The 22186-nt window shown below is 40.8% G+C and overlaps 1 protein-coding gene across 1 annotated transcript in view; it reads left to right on the top strand.

Moving 5' to 3' along the window:
• Positions 1–416: 416 nt before the first annotated feature.
• The window catches only part of vwa2 (von Willebrand factor A domain containing 2), a gene marked incomplete at its 3' end in the record, with an annotated part of 58990 nt that continues 37220 nt past the window's right edge, over positions 417–22186 (top strand). The window contains 1 exon segment of the mRNA XM_062975694.1: positions 417–5934.

Genomic DNA, 22186 nt, shown 5'->3' with positions numbered 1-22186 from the left:
CGTTTGCACGCCGTTTATAACTGGTTCCGGGTTTTATCCCAGTTTCGGTAACCCTTCTTCTGGTAAGCGGCAAAAGCTTTATTATTTCTTTATTGATGGCTCTGCATCAGGTATTCTTAATTATGTTCGCAGTATCAATATGCTGCTGTGGATTTTGTGGTTATAAACGGCGTGCAAACGGTGTGAACGGATATATTACCACCTACTCAGGAGTTACATCAGCATTGACTCTGTCTACTTGGCTTCACTATTGATCCAAAACCTGTGGAGTCCTGAGGAATCCCTCCAGAACTGCAGACACTCTGAATCAGTTTGCCTTGTAGCCAATCCTAACCTTTTAGGACTGCAGAGACTTGTATCATTTTGTTTGATTTATAATACTGAGTTAGATACTTTTGAGTTATATACCTTAGGACTGAGTATGGTTTCTGTGTATGTTATATGTATATGATGCTCTAATATACATATTGTGTACTACTTACGTGTGGAACCACTACTGTGTTATATAGTTCATTACATTGTTTAGAATAGACATCTGTGTTTACTCAATAGTATCACTATAATACATGACTTCATATGCTTCCAGACTAATATATTATCACAGCACTTTTTAAGGATATGGACATAACTGTGGCTCATTTGGAATATGAAGTCAAAGATCCTTTGGTCTTTCAGATGTTTTGTCTGAAGCTCCCACCTAGTAAAGCCAGTGGTGAGAAATTGTGGGTTGTAGTTCAAAAGAGCACAAAGGACAAAATTTTCCATAGTTTAAGCCAAAGAAGCAATTAATATAAAACTTTTTCTATTAAAATATAGTTTATGATGGCATTATTAAGTTTAAACTTTTGTATTATTTTTTATGTGTCTAGTCTAATTTGAAATGGCTGTCTTTCAAAAAATATTTTGACGTAAGATACTAATTTTAATTAGCTAATTATTGCCATTTTCTGAATGGTTCGTTCTTTTTATGGAAATTAAGTTGTGCATTTATTATTTAGGGCTATAAACCTAAAAAATATTTAGGATTAAACCTGTTAAGTCTTACCTCTGAACATAGAGTAGTATTGTAAATCATATCAAGATAGTTTCATTCTTACATCTCTATGCTTTTTCCATTCTAAGTATCATGTTCAACTGAATTTGTGTCATGTAATAAATTTGGGACATTGTAAATATAGAATGTAAATGTTGCTGATTTAAGAGTTAGTATTGTAAATTGGCTCTTTAAATCACTACTCATTTCAGTTTAACATTGAAGCATCTCCAAAGTACAAATATGTACATGTGTGCCTAGAAAGGCCAATACAATATTAGAAGTTTTGTATTGCTTGTTAAAAGGGTGGAGTATACAAGATAAAAGCAGTTTTCACTAGTATTGTCTAGTTTTCACTAGTATTGTACCTTCCAGTTTCTCATTAGTAGAAAAAAAGAAACCACAGTTCTGGTTCAAATGTATGGACATTTTGTAATGTAGTTTTTTGCATTTTACATCTCCCCACCCCCTTCCCATCAGAAAAAAAAACAGGAGAATGTACAAAATCAGTACTTCCTAAAATAACTGATGTGAGGGCCTAGCAGGATGGGTCTTTGTTCCTAGTGAGCCAGTGACTACAGTTGTTTTTACCTTCCTGAAAACATGCTGCAGACTGGCTCAGAGACCAGCACCTGTCTATAGACACCAGTTTGAATAGCACTGGTGTAGACAACACTATTGAAGCCATAGAATCATAGAGTTGGAAGAGACCACATGGGTTATCCAGTCCAACTCCCATGTCATGCAGGAACACACAATCAAAGATGAGTATCCAGCCTCTACTTTAAAAACTCCAGAGAAAGCAACTCACCACGCTCCAAGGCAGCATATTCCACTCCCAAACAGCTCTTACTATCACAATGTTCTTCCTAATGTTTAGGTAGTATTCCCTTTCTTACAATTTGAATCCATTGCTCCATGTCCTAATCTCCAGAGCAGCAGAAAACAAACTTGCTCCCTCCTCAATGTGTCATCCTTTCAAATATTTAAACATGGTTATCATGTTTTCTCTCAGCCTTCTTTTCTCCAAATTAAACTTACCCAACTCCCGGAGCCAATTCTCATAGGGCTTGGTTTCCAAACTTTTGATCATTTTGGTCACCCTTCTCTGGACACCTTCCAGCTTGTCAATATTCTTGAATTGCGATGTCCACAGTATTCCAGATAAGGTCTGATCAAAGCGGAATAAAGGGGGGTCTATGACTTCCGTCTACCTCAATAGTATATTCCTATTGATGCAACCTAGAATTGCATTGGCTTTTAAAGCTGCCACAGTACACTCACATTCAGCTCATGGTCTGCTAAGGCTCCTAGATCTCTTTCACATGGACTGTTCTCAAGGCAGGCATCACTCAACTTACATATTATTTTTATACCTCGACTACAAAGAACGGAGCTCCCGGTGGCACAGTGTGTTAAAACGCTGAGCCGCTGAACTTGCGGGCCGAAAGGTCACAGGTTCGAATCCGGTTACCTAACAGACTTTCTATAAATGGTAAATGTCTCCTCTCTCTTACAATCCAAATAAAGAAAATACCGATTTGCCACAATTTGAAATATGCCTTCCCTTCTGTCAGACCACAATGAAGGAACTATTAAATGTAGTCTTAGTCCTTCCTACCCACCTCCAGAATATCAAGCAGATACTTTTTTCCATTTAATACTGAAACAGCAAATGCTGAGCCAAACCAAAAGAGCAAAAAAAAAGCAGAAGCAAACTGTTTCAACAGATGCTTTGTCCATAGTACTTTTTAATGTTACTGTTGTGAATGAGCCTTCCGAGCCTGTGAATGATAGTGGTGGGATCAGGAGAGGAAGGAAAAACCCTCGCGAGGAGGGCTTGTTGGAGGAGTTGCATAGGAAGAGGATCAGGGAAATTGATGGGGAGTCTTCTGAGGGGGATTCATGTGGGGATATTGAAGTGGAAATGGATGCTGGGGAAAAGGTGGTAACGGAGGAAGTGGGCACAGACTGGGGATGGGCACCGGAGGTGCTTGGGGAGGAATCAGGGCCCATGGATGCTGCTGATGCTGGAGAGGCTTGCGTATCTTCAGAAGCAGATCCCACTTGGTCTGTTTGGATGAATGAGGGTGGGTCCACAGGTGTGGATAGAGTTGGGCATGGGCAAGATGATTGGGACTCCGATGAAGAATTTGGGACGCCTGACCCAAGGGCGTTGGCTGTGTGGAGCTCTGATTCGGATTAAGAAGTTGGGACACCTGTTCCTTGGGCGTTAGAGTTTGGACATCCAGGGAGACCTGGATAAATTGGGGATGTTTGGCCATTATACTTTGCGTGTGGCAAGGTGTTGCTGGGTGCCATTGGGTTTCCTGTTCGTGTTACTGAAGACTGGACAGGAACTTTGCAACAGATGTAAGTTTGATCCGGGTTATTCTGCAACGGAGGACTGGAATTGTGTGGGTTTTCCTGGACTGCACTGCTATTACTATTTTGCATTAGCTGCTGTTCGCTCTCGTTGCTTTGGCTCTCTGAGCCATTCCGTGTTGTGGATCTCCTTTTGATGACTTGATTCCCTGGACCTTGGACTGGAACTCGACTCGGCTCTCGTCTTTGCCCTTAAACACTGCTTGGCGTCGCTCTCTGTTCCGTGGCTGCTTTCTGCTCCTGACTCCTGGCTTGTTTTCTGACCCTGACGCTGACTCCTATCCCGACCTCGGACCGGCTTGACGACGCTTCTACGCCTTGCACCTTTAAACTCCTGGCTTGGGCTTCGCTCCTGCAGCGGTTTGACACTGTCTCCCCATCCCGACCTCGGATCGGCTTGACGACCTCAGACCGGCTTCTCTCTCTGCTCCTTTAACTCCTGGCTTGGTGTTTTGCCTGCCAGTGTCCTTCAGCTCCGCTTGCTTAGCTGCTCTCAGTTGAGAGCTTTTCTGCCCTGTTTGGGTTTAAAGTTGCTTCTGTACTTCTGGGCTTTAGGTGGTTTTTTGGGGCTTCGAAGCTGTCTACTTTACTTTGTATGTTCATTCTAAGCCCGCTCTGAACTTTTGGGCTTATTTGGAGGACTTTTGGTTTAATCCGGATTATATTCCTGATTAATCCGGATTATTCGCCAATTCACGTTTTTTGGCGCTTCTTTGTTTAGACTGCTTTATAACACTGAATGTTAAGTGTTTTAAGCCATTTTTAGGTTGTTGAATTGTTTTTGGGCTATAACTGAATTAAACTCGGTTTTGCTCTCCATTGGCATCTGACTTTTGACAGTTACTTTTGGTATCTTTTGAGGTTTTGTGCAGGCAATGAAATTACTTTCTGTCAACATCTTGTTCCTCTAGTAAACTTGATAATCTTCCTGCAGATTGTATGAATAAAGAGGAAAATACTTGACATAAAGGGAATTAACTTAAAATACTTTAATTGGCTGCAAGAGTGGCCACAGCCAATTCCATTTTTTTAGGGGGGGGGAGCAGGGAAAATGAGAAGATTCAATTCTCAGTGTCAGATCAAATCTGTGCAAGAGAGATAAAGCAGAGTATAAATATTATAATAAAGTCAACGCCAAACTGCCTTTCTAGCAGAATTTTTAAACAGCTCTCTTTTTAGTCCAAGGTTTCTACATTTTTTTGTAGTAGAAAATGAGTTCACAGACTTGACATCTGAATCCAGCCACTCCCTTGCTAAACCAAGGAGTACGTACAGTGTTGTTAAAGACAAAACATGGTTACAAAAAAGATAATAGGCTATTAATAATTTCTTCAATTGTAGGAGTTCTAACTAATCTAGAATGAGCAGATCATCAAATGTTAATCTTTACAACAGGTGATTTTTTAGTCATTGCTGCTCTGAGAAAAGAGATCCACCCTGAAACTCATTGGGGAAATGTGCAGCATTGCTACTTACACCTCCAAAGGTGCCTGTTTTAAGGAAAGGGCAGCCCTCCAAGGTCTGGAGAGACACATGTGCAGTTCCTAAAACCTCTTGTGAGTTTTTTTCCAAAAATGAAAGTGACACAGAAGCCCTAAGATACCGGAGCATGATTTCTTCTTTGAACCTCAGAAGCTTGTTAATGTGCCTATTAAACCTCCAGTTTCCTAAACTATTCCTTAGGGCTTGTCTTCCAGATATTTGACCATTTTGGTTGCCATTCTCTGGAGAGACAAAAGTTGTATTTTGTCAGGGTAAAAAAAAAAAGATACCCAGTTGAAAAGCAGAGTGGGTTTTTCATGGCCTCCTTTGCCCTCCTTTCTGACCCTGGTGTGTAATTGCTTGTTGACATTCCTGGCTTGCATTCCTCACCTTAAAGACATACACACCCCTCTGGGTGCGCATGGAGCCCCTTCACCTGCTCAAAGAGCTTCCTGAAATCTCTTCTGGAAGACATACCACTCTTCTCAATGGCAGTGGCTTTAAATATGTGAGACTTTCTGGTGAAGGGGGGGCTCCCTCCCGTCCCTACCTGAGCATCTTGTAAAAATGGCAGAGAACTGCAAAGTGTGTGTGTGTGTTGTGCTGGGAACTTCTTGTCCCAGATCGGAAGCCCAGCTCTCCAAACGAGAACAACCCCTTTGGAGTTCATAGTGGTCCCCCATTGATGGAAAGAAGGTCATCTTGTGTCCCACACACTAACTTAAGACGTTGCGCACAGAAAGAAGAGAGAAAATGCAACCAGGGAAAGGGGGGAAAAAACCCTTTCCAATCTCCTCCCTCCCTTTCTTCCCACCGCAAAGGAGATCCATCCCCATTTCAGTCACGCCTTGCTTTCTCCTCTTGCATGTGCCCGGTTAGGGATCTGCAAGGGAAACCAGCAAACAAGGTTAAACAAGGAGCAAGGAATTCCCTGCCTTGCTCCAAACTTCTCCACAAAATAGTGAGAAGGAAGGAAAGAGGTTGCAGAAAGGAGAGGAACAGCCTGGGCGTCTTGCCAGTGGAGAGCTGTTTGGGTAAGTTTGGTCGAGCTTTGCTTTTCTCTAGACATTGGGCAGAAGGTTGGATGGGGGCTTATCGGATGTAAAGACCTGAGTGATGCTGTGGACTTTGTGCTCTCAATCCCACACTATTGAAAAGTGATCCAGAGTTTCCTCCCAAGAGGCTGATCTTCAGGTATTTTCAGATTGGGAAGCCTGCCTCCAGAGAGCGCACTAGGAAGCATGCGTGACCCGGAGCATCCTCATGTTTTGGTCCCAGCAATACACTTTCAGGATGAGATTGAACAGTTGGAAAATTTGTATACAGTATTTATATATTTAGAAAATAAGGGGAACAAACCTGTAATAGAAACAATGGAATGTTAGAAATACAAATTCTAATAGGCTGGTCTGGGGTGAAGGGTCAGCACTAGGCGAGGGGAAACAAGGGGAAGGCAGATAGAGGTAAATATAACAAATATGTAATGGAGTTAGAGGATGAATATATTATAGAAGGACCAAGAAAATCACAGGTTCGAATCCAGGGAGCGGAGTGAGCGTCTGCTGTTAGCCCCAGCTTCTGCGAACCTGGAAATTTGAAAACATGCAAATGTGAGTAGATCAATAGGTACCGCTCTGGCATTAAGGTAACAGCGGTCCATGCAGTCATGCCGGCCACATGACCTTGGAGGTGTCTACGGACAACGCCGGCTCTTCGGCTTAGAAATGGAGATGAGCACCAACCCCCAGAGTGGGTCATGACTGGACTTAACGTCAGAGGAAACCTTTACCTTTACTTATTCTATGTGTATGTTGATTTGCAAGTTTAACTGTACCGCTATGGTGTGGGAGCAGTTATAGTCATGTGATTGTACTATGTTCAGACTCAGGACTCCATTTTGTATTCAGTATCTGGTATCCATCTCAGTGGAGGTGGATGTGTGTCTGTTTAACACCTCAGTGGAGGTGGATGCATGTTGCTATTTGGACTTCAGTAGAGAAGTATGACTTATGGAATTCAGTGAGTACAAGTATACCTAAAGACTATGGACTATTGATTAAGAATGATACCCTGTGTACTTAACACACACAGAGAGAACTACATCCTATCTATAACTAAACTTCAGTAAATGTGCCTGTATGGTGAATTAATATAAGATGTTTGTGAGTAAACAAGATATGTTATTTTTCAAAGAAGACTTTGTTTTTTTTTGTTTTTTTTTTATCTCTGAATGCATATTTTAAACGAAGATGTTTCAAGGGAGTGTATATATTTTGGGCAATTACAATTACAACAGCAAATTCAACCATCCTCTGCTAACCAAATATATTTTTGTAATGGCATGTCTTTGGCCTTGGCAGTTCAAAGACATGGCTCTTCAGTTTAACAGCTGAGTTACCTGTGTGCCATTACATGAATGCTTATGAATATCACTTGTTCAAAGGGTTGACTTCTAACAAGGTCATGCTTTTCATGCTTTTCCACATGCTCATGGAGATTCACATTTGTCAAACGGATACAACATCATTTTAACCTTTTCAATAAAGTTATGACTGCCATTTATTTCCAAAGGGATATGTGCCCAGAGACTGGGTGCAGTTTTTTCCAATACTATTTACTTTATTATTATCTTGCCTTTCTCCCAATAGAGGGACTCAAGGTAAAGTAACACAATGCAATGTAAAACAATACACAGTAACGTTATGTAGTAATTACTGTATTTACAAATTTAGCACCAAAACATTGCAATGTATTGAAAACATTGACTACAAAAACATTGACTACTAAAAAATTGTCTTCAAATAAAGATAGAATTGCTACCTAGAGAAATAGCGGTGGATCTGGGCGGGAGTCAGACTGCGTTGGATACTACAGAATGTTGGATGAGTGAAGGTTGGATAAGTGAGATTCTACTCTAACATAAAACCGATATAACTGCACAGAGCAGATCCAACTGTTCATTTATTAAACATTTTTAAAAGGTTTTATTGCATGATTTAATGACATACAAAATGTAAAAAGGAAATTAGAGATAATCAAGTACACATAATACAGGTATTCCATTCCCCCAAACAAGTACATTGCCACATTCTCTTGTATGTACCACTTCCCCATAATATATTGTAATACAGAAATACATATGTTTTGACTTCTAATAATATAGGGAAAGGGAAAGCTTTCCCCCTGACATTAAGTCCAGTTGTGTCCGACTCTGGGGGTTGGTGTTCATCTCCATTTCTAAGCCAAAGAGCCGGCGTTGTCCGTAGACACCTCCAAGGTCATGTGGCCAGCATGACTGCATGGAGCGCTGTTACCTTCCCGCCAGAGCGGTACCTATTGATCTACTCACATTTGCATGTTTTCAAATTTCCAGGTTGGCAGAAGCTGGGGCTAACAGCAGACGCTCACTCCGCTCCCTGGATTCGAACCTGTGATTTTCTTGGTCCTTCTATAATATATTCATCCTCTAACTCCATTACATATTTGTTATATTTACCTCTATCTGCCTTCCCCTTGTTTCCCCTCACCTAGTGCTGACCCTTCACCCCAGGCACTCATTCCGCTCCCGGGATTTGAACCTGGGACCTTTTGGTCTGCAAGTTCAGCAGCTCAGCGCTTTAACACACTGTGCCACCAGGGGCCCCTCACACATAGAATACAGGTTAGCAAATATATACATTAACAAATAAATATGAAAGGCTTGGGAGGTTGCTATTTTCAACAAATAGATTACAATAAAATACTGATTGAATCAGTATTGACCCTTTTCCCAGAGTACCTTTGTACTTTCTAAGTAACTCATCAAACTACAAATCCCAGGATTTGCAAAGATGAAACTATTTTAATAAAGTGGCATGAATCTGGTGGAGCTGCATAGTGCAGGCAGAATCTACAATAGGTAGATCACCTACATATTTTTCTAAACCTAATGGCTATCCTGGCTGAGAATGGTGGGGGTTATTCAACAACATAACTGGAGGGTACCAGGTGCAAGAAGGAAGTATCTAACATTCTTTTCAGTTCATGAGAGCAGTCAGTGCCTATGAATTTCAATGACTAATGGCAAATTCTGAGTGCCTTTCTTGTGTTTTTACCAAAATAAGGCAGCTGCTCTTTACAGTTCAGAAATCAAAAATGGGTAATTTATACCATTCAGCTTTGATTGAGAACAAAATCCTGTTTGCAACCCACACAGAGAGATGGGAAGACAACTTGCTCCTTTGTCTAAATCCTGATGCCTTGGGACTGATGCCAGCTTCCTGGAAACATACCTGTACGCTTAAGAACTTGAGTAAAATGGATACTTTTCTGTAAATGTAGCCACTACCTGATCTTATCGCTTATTTGAGCTCATCTGCTTTGCTAGGCATCACACTGAAGTGGGTTTCCTGGAGCAACTGGGAAGAATGTAGCTCATTTTCTGAGTCAAAGCAATGAGATAGACCTGTGAGATAAAGCAGAAATGAAGCCGTTGTGAAGAAGGGATTTCTTATAGCGGGAGGAAACATGCAATGGTCCAAATTTGATAATGGCATCTCTAGTGAAAAGTCTGTGATAATATGGCTGGGAAAGCCCTAAACTGAAACATTGGATGAAGCATTGTACAAAAGCAACCTAAACAACTTTAGCATCTAAACATTTCTTTGATTAATTACATTCATTCCTCCCTCTTTACAATCAAAGATTGTAAACACACAGTAGAGTCTGTGATAGAGCTATTATGTTTCAAAATATGTCTGGAAGTGAATTATTCATTGTAGCATTATGGAAATTGTACCCAACTCCCTTTCAGTAACTGGGCATCTTTGTATACTTCACTTTCATTTCACTTCACTTCACTTTATTTCTTAATTAGTCGCTCTCCACCAGAGTGCTCCGGGCGACTTACAATTTAAAATATCACTCCACAATATAAAAACATTCAACATAAAAACATTCAACAGTGACTATTTGGCAAATTAGATCTAATTTACTTAAATGCACAACCAAACAGCCAAGTCTTGAGCGGTTTTACAAAAGGTCACAACTCTGACATTGCTCTAACATATGGAGGCAATGAGTTCCACAGAACTGGAGCATAGGTCGAAAAGGCTCTACGCCTTGTAGCTTCCAGGTGTACATATATATACTACATATGTACACCACAGAGAGGTTTTCAGAAGTCCTGAAATGGTCCACATTATTATCATTCTGGTAGATTCTCAGATGTGATGGTTCAGTGAGGATGTATGCTAATCTAGTCTTTTGTATTATAATTATAATCCAGAAGATTATGCTGCTATCTTCACTTTAGCCAATACCTGGCCCTATCTATGCTACTTGCCTTTGCCCGGCCCTTGTATATCTTGATCACGTCCATTGTACTATGGTAATTGGGCTTCCTGAGTATTGTTTATGCAGCTGTCTGATATTCTTATGTTATATTTTAATTGTGTTTTTAAACTGTTTTGCTACTTTTATTGTTTTTACTTTACCTATGTTTTTACTTTGATGGATGAATGGTATTGTATTTATGGGCATTTGCCACATGTGTAAGCCATCCTGAGTACCATTTGGGAGATGGGGAAGGGTATAAAAATAAAGTTGTTGTTGTTGTTGTTATTATTATTATTATTATTTTCCAGACACAAAAATCCAGCCTAAAGTTGTTCTGAGTTGTACAGAATTGTAAGGGTGTCTTATTGTGGGCCTCATTCTGTTGTGCATTCAAATATTAGTACAGTAGAGTCTCACTTATCCAACACTCACTTATCCAACATTCTGGATTATCCAACGCATTTTTGTAGTCAGTTTTCAATACATCGTGATATTTTGGTGCTAAATTCGTAAATACAGTAATTACTACATAGCATTACTGTGTATTGAACTACTTTTTCTGTCAAATTTGTTGTATAACATGATGTTTTGGTGCTTAATGTGTAAAATCATAACATAATTTGATGTTTAATAGGCTTTTCCTTAATCTCTCCTTATTATCCAACATATTCGCTTATCCAACATTCTGCCGATCCGTTTATGTTGAATAAGCAAGACTCTACTGTACCTTAAATCCAAATAGGTCAGCATCAAATGAGAAATGGTCATATGAATAACTAAACACAGTTTTAAGTGATTTTTCATCTTGCTCTTCATTATTTTTCCATTTGTCTTCCTGTCCTCAGTTTCATAAGGCTGCAATAGCAGCTGGTGTCTCCCATGTTGATTGGGTGGTGAATTTGCTCTGGGCTTTACTCTGAATTTTAAAGGAGCTCTTCAAAGCTCTGGGGGAAGTATGTCAAGGAAAAATGGAAGTTAAAAGTCATTCAGATTTTTGGATGTCCCAGATTCCAAGATAAAACTGTAATCTGGCCTGGGTTTGAAAAGCGAAGGTACCTTCACTCTGACTTCCACTTGTTTTAGCAAACAAAACCTAATGTTTCCGAACCACAACCTCTACAGGGTTGCTGAAATGAAGACATCTTGGAAGAGTTATGTGTTGGCTTTCATGTGAGGTCAATTGCGTTTGGTACTAAACACAAATTCTGTAGATACAGGTGATAATTCCATTTCATGTCATTTTTCATAAGAATTTTCCAAAATGAACAAACCTCTTCATACCAAAGATAGAAGAGACTGGGATTTAAAAACTACGCACATGGACAAAACATAAACAGACAGATTAGGTAAAGGTAAATGTTTTCCCCTGACGTTAAGTCTAATTGTGTCCGACCCTGGGGGTTGGTGCTCCTCTCCATTTCTAAGCCAAAGAGCTGGTACTGTCCGTAGACACCTCCTAGGTCATGTGGCTGGCATGACTGCATGCAGCGCCATTACCTTCCAACTGGAGCAATACCTATTGATCTACTCACATTTGCATGTTTTTGAACTGCTAGGTTGGCAGAAGTTGGGGCTAACAGCAGGAGCTCACCCCATGTCCCAGATTCAAACTGCTGACCTTTCAGTTAGCAGGTTCAGCAGCTCAGCAGTTTAATCCGCTGCACCACCGGGGGCTCCAAATGGATTAGCTTGGCTAAAGATACAGACTGCTTAAATCTTAAAAGTCTAGATATGAATCCCAGTATATACTGCTGAATTAGGATTTCTGCCTCTTGTTCTGCAAGGCCAGGAGGTAAAATGTAGGCTTCTCATTTCTAGGAATAGCTGTTAAAAGAGGTGAAGAAATCTAGTTAGTTTTTGAAGACTTCAACGTGATGTGCTATAATTCCAATATGTTTTGAGGGCTTTAAAAAAAACTAAAGTGTAAGAAAATGACATTGATAGATTTCCCTGTTCCATAGCTCAGCAGCTCCTTCTTCTTTTTATTCCTAGTTTATGTATCTTGCATTTGGTATGTTGGTAGGTCCCAAGCTCATAAACCTCAAAGCAAGAACATGGTAAATCAGACAAGCCTGAAGATTGTAAACATGGGATTTCTATCCTAAGATTGCAGTACAAATGTGGGTCACAACAGTGTTGACAAACAAGAGCCCTACTAAAAGGAGCTATTTCTTGAGTGGTCCTATGCAAACTGAATGAACTTCTCTTTAGAGCAGTGGTTCTCAATCTGTGGGTCACCAGATATTTTGGCCTTCAGCTCCCAGAAATCCTAACAGTTGGTAAACTAGCTGGGATTTCTAGGAGTTGTAGGCCAAAACACTTGGGGACCCACAGGTTGAGAACCACTGCTTTAGAGGTTTATAATTTGTCAGCCAAAGTAAACATAAACCTAACTGACTCACCCAACCTCCTCAAAACTTATGATTCATAATAACAGATGTATCTAGTTGCATTGGAAGGCTTAAAATAAACAAGTCTCTTGCTTGCAACAAAACATAATAAATAGAAGTCTAATAAATAGGAATCTGCATCTTTGTTGATCTTTAAAATTACAGCTGCATCTACACAAGGAAGTACTTCTGTAGCAGCCCTTTGTAACAGCTAGCATTTCCTTACAATAATATTTTAATGACTACTTTCTTACTAAAATGGTGGTGATGTTATACAAGTGCTGTAACCTCTTTTAAGAAATCGTATGAGAAAGCTCATGCCTAGTGAGTGCCTTTCTTTTTGGTACATTGGCTTCCCATCAAACATAATGTTCAGTTTTGGATCACTTTCTTTTTTCACAGCCCTTGTTTGGTAAATTGGCTTCTCATCACATCTGCAGGGCAGATATATACTTAAGATTAAATACATTTGCCTTACATGTTTTAATTGTACAGTATGTATGTTCATTGAGAATGCACTTCTGACCTCTCTCAGTTGAAGTCCCATTCCAATTTGCAAATCTAAACATTCAAAATCCTTTACTGATACAGATCTGAAAACTGATATTAAAAGAGCACTGACTGATGTAACTGTGTTTCTGTGCTCATGTCTTCCTCTAAAAGAGTAAAGTAGGGCACCTAGGTGAAAAAGTTTCCCTGGAGTAGTCTGAGATCTCAAGGAGAGATAAGAAGGCCATGAAAACCTCTTTATCTCCCCAAATTCAGTGTCACGATGGATTCCCTTGCTCACCTGCCAGATCTGACAAGTAGGGGCCTGTTTTTGGAAATTTGCAGTTAGATAGTTCTGGAGTTGTGAATCTGTGCCCTTAGGGAATGGGAGGAAAGTGTTCTTATCATACTGGCATGTGCCAAAAGATGGAGTACAGAACAAAGGAAACAAAATAATTGAAGGACTCCTGGGTTGCTGTTATATCTGTAGGTTTCTTTAATTAAATACAACACCAAAGTTGAAAGAGGTTTGGAATGCCACGCAAATTTCAACTCTTGTCTCCTAGAATCCCAGAATCAAAACATTACACAACACTGGGTCTGAGTAATTCTCAATTGCACGCTATTCATATAATCCAGGTTTTTGGGACAGGGAAGATTGATTATATTTGGTAAAGGGAAAAGATAAAGTATTTTTGAAGATTCAATGTGTACATCAGGACAGGAAAATCTCTGGACTTCCAAACATTCTAGGAATGAACTCCCATAATACCAGACCATTGCCATGTTGTCAGAAAATCTGATGGGAGAAGGAGTTTAACATAGTATGGACAGCCATATGTGCCATACTGCCAGTTCATATGTCCATGCAAAATATGGGAAAATGAAATTCCACGACAAGTAACATGGAACAGTCAAATACCTAGATTACTGATATACCACCACAGTTGGTTCTTCCACTGCTAAAGTTTTGGTCAAATAAAATTATTTTAGGACTTCATTAAATGCAGTATGAGGAGCATCTTCTCCCTGCTTCTCGTTCCATGGAGCCCATCACATGATGCTGGGCCATTTCTGGCAGGGCTCCATGAGGCTCCATTTCAGCAGTGGAAAAAAAATGAAGCCCAGAGTGCCCCTGGAGGAGTCGGGTGTTTACCCTACACCAGTGGTTCTCAACATGGGGTCCCCAGATGTTTTTGGCCTACAACTCTCAGAAATCCCAGCCAGTTTACTAGATGTTAGGATTTCTGGGAGTTGAAGGCCAAAAACATCTGGGGACCCCACGTTGAGAACCACTGCCCTACACCTCATTGAAGAAGGCGAAGAGGTAGTGGGGAAAGAAGGGGAAATGACACAGGAAGAAAAAAGACAGACCCAAATGGAAGGGAACAGAGCCTGACGGCTCACTCCAATAAATAAATACATACATACATACATACATACATACATACATAAATAACTTTATTCTTGTACCCCGAAGGGACTCGGGGTGGCTTACATAACAAAAACAACTCATACATTTAAAACACAATATAATAACATAGTTATAAAAGCAACATAACATGACAATGATTAAAACCAAGACATCAACTTCTATGTACAGAGGGTGATTAATGCAAAACTCTAAGCAAAGTCCATGAGAAAAATAGAGACGGGTGAAGGAGGACAAGGAACCGATTGCGTTAAAACACTAAAACCTATAAAATGGGGGACAATATTAAAGTGCAGCACCGTTTGAAAACAAGATACATGGCTGGTGGCCTCTTCACTCAAAAGCTCACTGGAACATCCATGTTTTTAGACTCCAGTGGAAGGTGGACAATGAAGGAGCCAGTCTAATCTCCCTGGGACAGGAGAACTCCGATGGCCTAGGGCAGGGGTCCCCAAACTTTTTAAACAAGGGGCCAGTTCATGATCCTTCGGACCATTGGAGGGCCGGACTATAGTTGGCCACCAAGCAATAATCATTAATAATAACAATAATAATAACAACAATAATAATAAAAAGAGGGTTGGAAGAGACCCTTTGGGCCATTGAGTCCAATTCCCTTCTGCCTTTGTGCACCGAAAGCACAAGCAAAGCACCCCTGACAGATGGCCACCCAGCCTCAATGTTAATAATAATAATAATAATAATAATAATAATAATAATAATAATAACAACAACAACAACAATAAAGAGGGTTGGAAGAGACCCCTTGGGCCATTTAGTCCAACCCCCTTCTGCCTCTGTGCACCAAAAGCACAAGCAAAGCATTATTTATTTATTTACAGCATTTATATTCCGCCCTTCTCACCTCGAAGGGGACTCAGGGTGGTTCACATTGCACACATAAAGGCAAACATTCAATGCCATAACATAGAACAGAAACAGAGATGAGATGCAGGCACAGGCGGGCCTCGAACTCATGATCTCTTGCTCAGAGTGATTTGTTGCAGCTGGCTGCTAACCAGCCTGCACCACAGCCCAGCCTCTGACAGATGGCCACCCAGCCATCTCTGACAGATGGCCACCCAGCCTCAATGTTAATAATAATAATATTAAGGGTTGTAAGAGAAGAGACCCCTTGGGTCATTTAGCCCAACCCCCTTCTGCCCTTGTGCTGTGGGGGCCGTATAAATGGCTTCGATGGGCCGCATCCGGCCCCCGGGCCTTAGTTTGGGGACCCCTGGCCTAGGGGATAAAAGCCTTGCAACTTGAAGGTTGGGTTGCTGACCTGAAGGCTGCCAGGTTCGAATCCCACCCGGGGAGAGCACGGATGAGCTCCCTCTATCAGCTCCAGCTCCATGCGGGGACATGAGAGAAGCGTCCCACAAGGATGGTAAAAACATCAAAACATCCGGGCGTCCCTGGGCAACGACCTTGCAGACGGACAATTCTCTCACTCCAGAAGCAACCCAGGTTGCTCCTGACACGAAAAAAAAAAAATCTCCCTGGGGAGTGAGTTCCAGAGTTTGGGAGACACTACTGAGAAGGCTCTCTCTCTTGTCTCCACCAACTGTGCTTGAAACAGAGGTGGGAGCGAGAGAAGAGCCTCCCCGGAAGATCTTAGGGCAAGAGACAAGAGTTCAATGTCCCTTACTTTACCCCTCTGTTGCACGCTTTACCCCTGCCTATCTACTGAGGTCCTTAGCAGACAAACACTTTCAGATGTCAGATCAGCATATACATCTGTAGGACATTTTTTCCTCAAAGGATCATAGAGCTATCAATTTACCTTCAGTCTAGATCTCTGGTGGGCGTCTGCGGTCCTCCAGATGTTGTTATAATTCCCAGCATTCCTCACAATTGCCCAGCCGGCTAAAGCTGAAAGGAGTTGTAATCCAACAATCTGGAAGACCACAGATGTCTATACTTAAGGTGTATTGGCCAGGCCCAGATATGCTTGGATAAACCTATATCATACACTATCTCTTTCTCTCTGTCTCTAAAAGAATACAGGACTGGATTTGTTGACTATTAAATAAGATCCAAAATACATATTAGCGGTGTCTTTATTAGGCCAGCCAGAAAGTGATAAGAGAATATGCTCCCTCATTTCTGCATCAGGCAAATTTAGTAACAAAAGTGACACTGGATTTCTGGGTTTTCTGGGCTGTATGGCCATATTCCAGAAGCATTGTCTCCTGACATTTCACCCACATCTATAGCAGGCATCCTTAGAGGTGGTGAGGTCTGTTGGATGCCTGCCATAGATGTGGATGAAACGTCAGGAGAGAATGCTTCTGGAACATAGCCATACAGCCTGGAAAACTCACAGCAACCCAGAGATTCCGGCCTTGAAAGCCTTTGACAACACAAAAGTGACACTGTTGGAGCTACAAAAGTCTACTACTGGTCTGCATTCTGTGGTTTTGGATGCTAAAATAAGAATATTTCCATGCAAGCTGAAAGCTATGTCCCCACCTCCCACTGCACCCCTAAAGACTATTGGTGGATCAACAGAGGCAAATGCTGTGAGCGAAGGACTGAAAAGACTTTCGTTTCTTTGCTGTCGCCATAACGTTTCCTTAGAGAACTGTTTTGACCCTTCTAGTGAGGCCAAAAAACCCACAAGTTTGTATTTGTATGAAAATGCTTTCATTGTAACATCAAAATTGCAAACTGCAGGCCAACATGTTTTAATGATCTCCAGGATATTTCTTTTACATCCCATGCCGGATTTTTAACCACCTGATGAAGAAGCCACTGAAAACTAGCACCAAGTTTTCTGTATCTCTAGTTCTTATTTCCCTGTCTGCCAGTGTACAAAAATACACTCTTTCCCAGGAATCTACACCACAATCTGCTACAAGATACTATATCTGAAATCTCAAAGTTTAAATGAAGCTGTATAAATTGGCGATGAAGGACTAAATATAGCATAGTGCATGACTTCCAAGCAATAGATCAAGACTCACCAGTGACTCATGGCAGCTTTCTGCAAAAGTCACCAGCCTACGGTTTACAGGCACAATTTTAATGGAAAGTTTTTGCTAGAGTAAACTTGGGCACTAGTCAACTAGATAGAGGCCAGATCTATGTTTATTCAAACGTGCCACTACTGTTTAGAGCAGCATATGGAGGTTTATAAGTAACTCGTAATTTTGAAAGGTACTCATGTGTAATCTACGACCAAAAGTGTGCCCCAGCCTGTAGAACTATATTTGCTTTCCTTTGGCAGCAGAAGCTTAAAAGTATACATACTGCAGAATATATACTGCAGTACAATCACTTATATTCCAGTTTGCCATAACAGAAACATTTGTTATTAGAGATTTTTCCAAACTATGTTATCTTTTTTAGAAGATCCACAGTTTTGTAAGAAAAATGCTCGCTCCATATCTAACAACCCATATGTATAAGTGAGCCAGGATACCTTATTATAGGGTTATTTTTGGAAAGTTCATTTTAATGTTCCAAATTATCTCTTTTTTCCTCCTTTAAAAGTGGTTTGGAAAGATGTTTTGCTGAAATGAAGGGGGAGGTTTGTCAGCATTTCGGCACTACTTACTTGAACAGAAGTAGATAAAAATAATTGAGACAGGTTGGGAAGCAAAAGAGAGAAGTTTGAGGAGTGCTTCCCCATGACAGCTGATGTGTGCCAATGCATGTTAATAATAATAATAATAATAATAATAATAATAATAATAATAATAATAATAATAACACTTGATCTTAGCCAAAAGACCTCCATTGTCAACCACTTGTTTCCAACAATGGGGGCATGGCTGGCAATGCAGCGTTTTGGCAACGCTGCGCAGCTGCGAGAAGTAGGAAGGGGGGAGGGTTGACGTCAGAGGCGGCAGAATTTGGTGGGGAATGAGTTTCTAAGCTCATTTATCGCTATGATAAGTGCCTAGATTTGAATGGCGACTATGTGAGATGTGGTATTTGGGTGTGGCTTTCAACTGCATATGGTAAATATTTTCTCCTATACTTTGTTCATTTTTAATTCCAAAATATAATGTACTTTCTGGATAGCCCTCGTAGTTATTTAAGTATGTTCGTTGCACGTTGCCGTGAAATTGTAGTTGATCTTTATAAAATAAAGGTATCATCTCCTATGGGTTTTGGACTATGAATTTGTTTTTATGGATGAATATAGTCATCTTCATTTTGTATAGTAGTTTTCAGCTTTGGGAGCCAACAAAACATAGTTAGCCTTTGGTGCTATGCACCTTGACATGGTGTGATGGTATTTGAGTTCAATTGCTCTGCATTGGCAGAAAAATGTTTTGATGGGTATGATCATTCCAACAAACCAGACTTCCCTGAAACTGTGAAAAACTCTGAATAATCCAAACTCTGATCTGTGATCTGATTACATCTAAAGAAAAATAAAAACGAAGGGTAATAAACATTATTTTTCAGACTCTTTTAAAGGTGTTGTAATCTGCTAAGTTGTTTAATGTGTTTTATCTTGTTTAAATTATTATTCTTTCCTGCAGGCTCATGGAAAAACAAACTTGTTTAGCTTCTTCTAGTTTGTGTGTTCTTCCTAATATTTTGCCATCTTGACCACACTCAGAAATTATTTGGCCATACATGTCCTGGTTTTCATTTGTGAAATGTTGAGGACTTAGGTGTCTAGGCAGAAGAAAAATAAGGCTAAGCACCAGTGGGAAACTGAGATCCTCAACTTCGCAGGTCTGAGCCCAACCTAACATTGGCAACTACGGAGCCTGCCTCCAGCATTGGCACTGTGAATCATCTTTTTGCATGAACTATGAAATTAGTACATCTCTCCAAGCACATAAAGAGTACTAAGATACATGCTAAAGATATATTCCCCCAGGGCTTCCCAAATTATGGGAAAAGAGAGAGAGTGGGAGTTATGAGCAGTTACTGCCAAGACACATGTTAGGAACTGTACAATGTTGATTGTCTAATTGACCCCTGAACTAAAGGACTACAACTATCCATATTTTTTTTTGAATAAATCTTGCCTCCGCTGCTCTTTGTTTAATTAGTTATGTGTAATAAGGAACAGATAATGTTTCCCATTACATCAGGAGAAGAAAGCTATCAGTAGCTATCTCCAGTATGCTAGCTTTGTTGTTGTTGTATGCCTTCAAGTCATTTCTGACTTATGGCAACCTTAGATGAAACTGTCACAGGTTTTTCTTGACATGTTGTGATCAGAGTAGAGATAGGAAGGCCTGGGAAAAATTGGAAAATGTTGGGGGAAAAACAGGTTTTTTTCATTCCCCCCTCCCCAATTTTTCTGCCCCCCCCCTTTTTCCCCATTTCCCCAATTTTTCTGGTTCGTTTCCAGACCTTCCCATCTCTAGATCATACATACGGGAAGTTTTTGCCTTTCTCTGGGTCAAAGAAGGTGCGACATGATCAGGAGTCAATACAAAGAAAGGATTCCCTGAAATGCACAGGCAAGAGGCCACTATAGAAATGTAAACCAATAATATGAACTATAAAACAGTAATTAAACCAAAATATAATCCATGTGTTATCAACACACATACATTCATAGAAAGTATATAGAAAACTCTATATTCAGAGTTTGTGGGTCCAATGCCCACCAGAGTTTATGTTCCACATAAGTCACTAATTGTGAGTCCAAATTTAAATGTCCAAGTAAGTGAATCCTTTTATGAAATCCAATGTTTTACACAAGTCCAAGGTTAGTCACCGTCCACGACCGGTTTCGACTGTGTAGTCTTCCTCAGGTGGTGGTTATGCAGGTATAGAGAACCTAGAGCAGTCAATATCGTTCTTCGAGTATATAATTTCAATGTGTCATTATCAATGACGGAGTGGACCTACAGGGAATACATACGAGTGGCTAGAAACACTTGTACAGGATAAAAATTACAAATTACAAAGTATAGTAAAAGCATTGAAGACAGGAGCATGCATACTCACATAAACTCTCCTATATAAACTCTCCTACAGAGGTGCTCTGCTACTGGTTTGATTCCTTAGGCAAGCACAGGAGAAGCAGGTATGTGTGTTGATAACACATGGATTATATTTTGGTTCAATTACTGTTTTATAGTTCATACTAGCTGTGCCCGGCCACGCGTTGCTGTGGCTTAGTCTGGTGGTGTTGGTCAGTCTACATTAGGTTGTATTTATGCTGTGACCTCCACCTTCTTTATATTCACATTAGTAGTAGTACAGTATTTGAAGTCTGTTTCTGTCAAGGACAGAACGCCACAAGGTTCAAGATAACAGAGTTTATTTCATTACAGAACTTAAAAATGCCCGTAAAACACAAGGGCCAGGCAATTTTAGCCTTTAGGAGCAAAAAAGGGACAAGGAAAAAAACGTACAAAAGATAAACCGGATTAAACCGAAGTTTAATCCGGGTAAAAACAAACTGCTTGCTTCAGCCTGAGGGTAAACAAAACAAAAGCCGAGGAACAAAAGATACAAAAGAATGCAACTAATTGGCAGCAGATTCCTCTCTGCTGCCAACACTGTGCTTAGAGGAACTTGCGTCGCTCCCACACACACAGCAGACAGGATTTCCAACACGAACAGATCAGCCAAGGATTGTAGCAGAAGAGTAGACCCAGTTCCTTTCCGTGGTTCAAAGCCAGAAGTAGACGTTTGTAGTTTCCAAGTCCAGAAGGGGGAAGACAAGCCGTGGTCAGTTCAATCCAAGTTTTCAAAGCAGGAGATGGCGTCCGTCAAGAAGACGACGGAAGGTCAAGCTAATAAGAGTAAGCACAGGTTTGCACAAACAAATGCCCACACAATTCCTCCCGCCGTCTGACCCTGAATTCCAAAACAACTTACGTCTCAGCACAGGAAAAAACACCAGTCTTCAGGAAAGCGTCCCACACAGATCCCAAGCGTTCGTCCAGATTACCTTGCCCAACGCAATTTGCAATTGCTCCCAAGCCCCATTTTATGCCAGTTACAAATCCTCATCACTGTCAGCTGTCCTCCTTAACCCGGGCGTTTCCTCATCACTTTCCTCATCAGAGCTGGAACACCTCTGACTACGCCCCACAGCATCTCCAGCTGTGGATCCCGTCCCATCCCTCCAGCTAAGCCATGGGTCTAATCCTGAAAGTCCCCATTCATCTTCTATCCCATCATGACCAGTGGCACCCAATTCCTCCCTTACCCGAGTCCAATCCATCTCATCCTCCTCCGAGCTAACCAGCCCCTCCTCCATTCTCTCCGTAAACCCCTCAAAAGACTCTTCGTCAGACGGTGCTGCAAAAATGTCTCGCAGTCTTTTTCTTTCTCGCTCCTCGAGAGTATCTGACTCTCGAGGAGTCTTACGCCCACGTCTGTCAGTAACAGAGCCATGAGGCTCAATCATAACAGTTACCTTCTTCAATTTTTGTGTTGATTGATAATTGCTTGAGATCCCTGTTGTCTTTGGTTTGTTGTTAGTTGTAATGTCTGATTCTGCTGAGTGCGGTTTATATTTTTATTGTGGTACAATAGTCTTTTTTTGTTTTGCCTGTGTAGGTGTTTATTATTGTTGTTGTTGTAGTGGTCATGAAGGTTGGATAAGTTAGATGTTACTGTATTGTTTTTTGAGGCGCAGTGTAGCACTGACTGGCCTCTCAGCCTCAGTGCCTGGCTGTTTCTTGCCTGTGATGGTGTTGATTCTTATTGTTGTTGTTGTTG

Source organism: Anolis carolinensis, chromosome 3, assembly GCF_035594765.1.
Source record: "Anolis carolinensis isolate JA03-04 chromosome 3, rAnoCar3.1.pri, whole genome shotgun sequence".
In the NCBI taxonomy this organism is placed as follows: domain Eukaryota; kingdom Metazoa; phylum Chordata; class Lepidosauria; order Squamata; family Dactyloidae; genus Anolis; species Anolis carolinensis.
This window is presented reverse-complemented; position numbering and strand designations above follow the sequence as displayed.